Source organism: Dreissena polymorpha, chromosome 4 (genome assembly GCF_020536995.1).
Source record: "Dreissena polymorpha isolate Duluth1 chromosome 4, UMN_Dpol_1.0, whole genome shotgun sequence".
Lineage (NCBI taxonomy): Eukaryota > Metazoa > Mollusca > Bivalvia > Myida > Dreissenidae > Dreissena > Dreissena polymorpha.
In genome coordinates, this window is record NC_068358.1 from 124,438,845 (window position 1) to 124,444,844 (window position 6,000).

Genomic DNA, 6,000 nt, shown 5'->3' on the forward strand with positions numbered 1-6,000 from the left:
AAATACAAATTTATTTCGTGTATTTAGTATAATTTCCGGACTTAACCGTAGATATCGCTTATAGCCGAAACGCTTTCCGAATATGGCGATATCGACCGACTATTCCCGATCTCACTAGGCACCTACTGCCTTAATAAGTGACTGTTGTGTAACGGTTATCAATAAAGCAATAAACCGTGTAATCGCTGTCGTCTTGTAAAATTGAAAAAAATACGCGTTAACAAAAACTCGAACAGCAAAAGTCTGCGCTATTGTTAGAAAATCCACAAAATAAATATGTTTTGATTATGTTTTGTTTTTATACAAAAGCAGAAAGTTTCGTGTATTTGCCCAGTCCCTGTGATCTTTCCCCTGTGATCAGTTATTGATTAAAACAATTAGCTTTGCATAATTGGCAATAAATGTTGTAATAAATGTAATAGGCACAAATGCACTACTTATTTTCACTGATTTACACAAAAAAAACACCACTATGCAAGATATTCTTAAAACAAAAACATATACAGTGATCCGTAAAATAATGTTTCCTCCAAAAAGCGAAAAAAACGCATTACATACTAGTCACCGCACTCCAGTGCGACGCCAATAAACAATTTTTTGGCTAGTAAAGTACAATTAACAAATGTGTCGCGTATATAATTTTTCTTATTGCTCATGCTTCGGATGTTAAAATGAAAGACAGTCAAAAAGCTGTGTTTAGGGGCCACGAGTTACACTCAACATGAACGGAAACCATCAGATTAAATCGTTAAGAAACTATACAAACTGATATAAATTGTTATGTTTTGATCGTATGAAAATATCACTGCATCATCGGCGATTGAACGTAAAAGCGCTGATCAAGTTACAAAAAAACAACAACATTTCACCCGTTTGAATTGTTATAATTTAATAGTTAGTTTTTCTTTGTAAATTGTCTGTAAAGAAAATTCAAAATAAAAATAATAAACGGCTACAGAGATCTCATTGGTTTCCACCAATGAATTAATGAGTTAGTTAAACCGTGTTTATGCGTCAACTATACAAGATAAAAGGTTTAGGTAACAATATACTAATCACAATCCGTATGTGATAACGAACCTTCGACAATATAACAAGTCATTATTCCATTGTGCACATAGGGACATTCATAACCGTAACTTTTTCTTTAAGAGCTTTCTATGCTGGTTTATTTACGAAATAAACAAAAGGTATTTTATATGATATATTAGAATGAACTCGACATTTAATTGTGAACATTTTTACTTATATTGGGATGGTCATGTAAAGCGATTAATCACCAGTGCCAACCGCAAATACCCTATAGGGCAAAGGGTTAAAAGAAATGCATTCTTTGTTCAACGTAACAAAAGCATTAAACTTACACATAAATATCATGTTTAATTTATTTAACGCATACGTATCATCCATTTAAAACTATAAAGGAGAGGCTTAATAATTTAGTAAAGCCCAAACACATTTAGCGCGTTCACCGTCACTTTTGTAAATGTATTTTAATGTTAACAAGTCAACACATTCATTATTGCTATATTCCGAAGTCCGTCGATTGCTCTTGTAGACATTCAATAATGTTGGGATCGTTAAATATTTCTTGAAATTATATATATTAAAATATGTGCTTTAAAACGCGATCTAATGTCATAAATATACAGTATAAAATAATTACACTTTTCATAAAGAAAATACCGGTAATTATAGAATAATTTAATTATGTTATTTTAGCAATTATTAAACTGCGTTTAACATTATGTGGTCACTAAGTATTAACATCCTCTACGTGACCTTTTTTACTAAAACATGTTTATTTCATGTCTATTTTAATTGATCTTTCTCGAAATGATGTACCGGGTATGTTCTGTATTTACTTCAAACACGTGTTGTTTTTAGATATATGTCTGTCATTGAGTCAAAATAAACTATTATGTTATGTTCTGTTCTACTAATCAAAGTTCACACCTTTTGTTTTTGTTGTGTTTTTTTTATAATTCGTCTATTGTTAAGTTGAGTGTAACCTGCCTTCGCAAAGTTTCTCTCAGTAGTCTCCAACCATAGCACTCTGGATCAGCAGACGATTTTTGGCGATACGGCAATTCATCTACACGCTTTATGTTTATTGTCGCCTTATTTTCTAACTATACATTTCATGTAAACGTAAAATATTTTATTTTATTACTTTATTTTCTTAACTCAATACTTCAGGCTTTATTGAATACATGTACTTAACTAACTGTATAGCATTATGTGTTAAGCCTTGCGATTTTGTTCGTGCATGTATTATTGTTATTTAATGGATATGTAAATTGTCGACAATATTCAAATGACCATTTCCACACTTATTCACACTCCTGCAGCGATTCATCGATCGATGTTCAGTTGTTTAAATCCGATTTAATTGCGTTCGCGTTCAATTTGCGGTTTTATTCCTGCTGTTCATTAAACGAAAACGCGCATGGCTTATTCAATTATATATGAAGGCCCAGTCTCACTATGATGCCGGTGGGGCCCCGGTGTGTGATCCGGGATCTACCGGGGTGAACCGGGGCTCTACCGGGATGAACCGGGGCTCCACCGGGGACGACCGGGATGAACCGGGGACGACCGGGAACAACCGGGGCTCCACCTGGAAAGTATGAAAATGTTTAATACCTCCGTGATGAACCGGGAGTCACCGAGAAGGACCGGCAGCGACCGGCGCGGCACCGGCAACAACCGGGACGGCACCGGGAACAACCGGGACGGCACCGTAGCTCCACCGGGGCCCATACAGACCCCGGCAGAGCTACGGCAACAACTCCGGTTGTCGCCGGTGTTGCCCCGCTGGAGCCCCAGTGAATACCGACAGTGTCTCGGTATATCTATGGTACATCAGTTAACCGGCGCTCTGCCGGGACGCAACCGGCATTCACCGGGGCTCCGCCTGGGCATTACCGGTAACGACCGGGCTTTAACCGGGGCTTTGCCGTAGCTCTGCCGGGGTTTGATGCCGGTATAGCTCCGTTGAGTGCCGGTGGAGTTATGGTATACCGGGGCTCTGCCGGGACGCTGCCGGCTTTCACCGAGGCTCCATTTGGGCATTACCGGCAACAACCGGGGCTCTGCCGGGGCTTCATCGGGATAAACCGTAGCTGGTCCGGGGTTGACCGGGACTCTGCCCCTCGACGTCCTTGTCAATTATAGGTAAGAGGCCTGGGTCGCCGTAAGACGACATCAGATATATTAATTATATAGTGTGACGGTCGTGTGATGACTCTTGTTTAATTACTAGATCGTTAAGAGAAGGAAACATTGTCACTATTTCGTAAGCCTTAATCCCTGCCTTCACTGATCATAGACTGTGCAATTATTAATGTTATTGAAAATAATGCTAAATCGTTAATTTCAATTTTCTCGGAGATTTGTAAGTGTTTACAATAAATATAAATAATCTTTTCGCAAATTCGCTCATTTTCATTAAATGAGAACGATTTAAAAACCGAAAATTCTCTCAGATCTGGAAGGATTTTACTTTTGATATACATTTAGACGAATGAACAATTGTTCTGAGTTTGCATTATTTCCGAACATGAAAACTTGTAAAATGTATCCTAATATATTTTAAGGGACTGCTTATTATGTTGCTGAAGCTGTTGGTGATGACCATTATGGGGATGATGAAAAATTATAATTTTAATGTTACATAATGAAGATTAAAGATTTTCTAACGTTTTAAGATCTAATGATTTGAATTGGTTTACACATGTGCCTTAACATTTGTCCGGGTGTAAAATATCTCATTTTGTTAATTGAGTTCTTGAGAAACAAACTTTAGTTATAAGTTTTATGCTAATATTTGATTACATAGTCCAGCGTGTTTGTTTTCCTTTTATTAAATCAATTTAGTCCGCGATAACAATGCGGGTTGTAATTCTCTCAAATAATAAAACAATATACATATATTGTTCATGTCAAAGAGTGCATTTGTGCAGTGCACTCGCAATTTTTATCCTTATCAGCCAAGTGCCACCTTTCATTCTGTGTTGCCGTTTAATGATTGGTAATACAGTACGGATTCAATTAAGTATTAAATTATTTATTGACGTGGGTTAAATCATTTGAGCTGATAATGAATCAATAGCATTCGCGTGAGGTAATTCGTGCATGCTGAGGATTAAGTCCAAATCGTATCATTCTATAAAACAGAAATACATCCTAGATACGACTTAAAAAGCATGCACCAGACGTTGAGAACGTAATCCGTCGTTGGAAAGATGGCCATAAACATGATAAATACAAAACATTTTATTTTTCTCTTTGTAAATAAACAAATATGCACAGAATAAATAGTCTAGTTATAAAGACTCAAATAATAACATAACATAAAGTGATAAATCAAAGCACGTATATAGGTACAACTTTATATTTAAAGTTGATTGGGCTCGTTCAAAGTTTGGTAAAATGACGATTTATAAAGGTCATAGAATCAAAAAATTCGTGTGTGCATTATATTCAAACAAAAACAAAAGATCAATCCTGGCTGATAAATATATAATAAATATATGTTCGTTTATTGCTAATCACCTTTAATACTCGGAAAATAATAAATTGTCTGAAACGCATTGCATTGATAATTGACAAAAACGTGTATTTCCGACAAAACAGTTGACCTAGCGCAAATGGCAGGCATCAACTTATTTTAACTTTTCTTCTCGTTAATATAATAACATATAACTAGTCAAAATATTGCAGTTTTGGTAATAACGTCATTTTATTACATTTTTAAATGAGTAAATCGAAAATCTGCGAATGCTTCCCTTTGAGCACTTGGTATAAATTCTAAAATGACTCTGAATTATTTCTTGGGGAGCCTGATTAAGAAATCCTGACTAAAGCTCATTTTGAACCCAAAACTTCAATTGGTCTTGTAGTTACAGGCTTCACGACATGTCGTTCATCAGTTATAATAACTTGTAGTGAACAATGTTAACGACTAGAAAAGAACCATGTACATACATTCTAGTAAACCAGATACAAAACTTGTAGCGAACAATAGACAACCCTTTTAGTGAAATATGTGCCAGACTTGTCGCTAACCATGTACACCAATTGCATACACCAATTGTAGCGAAACATGTATACGACGAGAAGAAAACAAATTATGCGACTTGTAGTGAACCACGTACATGACTTCTAATGAACCATGTACATGACTTGTAATGAACCATGTATAAGACTTGTAGTGAACCATGTACCCGACTTGGAGTAAACCAAGTACATGACTTGTAATGAACCATGTATACGACTTGTAGTGAACCACGTACATGACTTGTAATGAACCACGTACATGACTTGTAGTGAACCATGTACATGACTTGTAATGAACCATATACACGACTTATAGTGAACCACGTACATGCCTTGTAATGAACCACGTACATGACTTGTAATGAACCATGTACACGACTTGTAATGAACCATATACATGACTTATAGTGAACCATGTATACGACTTGTAGTGAACCACGTACATGACGTGTAATGAACCACGTACATGACTTGTAGTGAACCATGTACACGACTTGTTATGAACAATGTACATGACTTGTAGTGAACCATGTATACGACTTGTAGCGAACCACGTACATTACTTGTTATGAACCACGTATATGACTTGTAGTGAACCATGTACATGACGTGTAATGAACAATGTACACGACTTGTAGTGAACCACGTACATGACTTGTAATGAACCATGTACATGACTTGTAGTGAACCATGTACATGACTTGTAATTAACCATGTACATTACTTGTAGTGAACCATGTACATGACTTGTAATGAACCATGTATACGACTTGAAGCGAACCACGTACATTCCCTGTATGGAACCATGTACACGACTTGTAGTGAAGCATGCACACGAATTGTAGTGAACCATCTACACGACATGTAATGAACAATGTTTCACGACTTGTAATGAACAATGTACATGACTTGTAATGAACCACGCACATGACTTGTAGT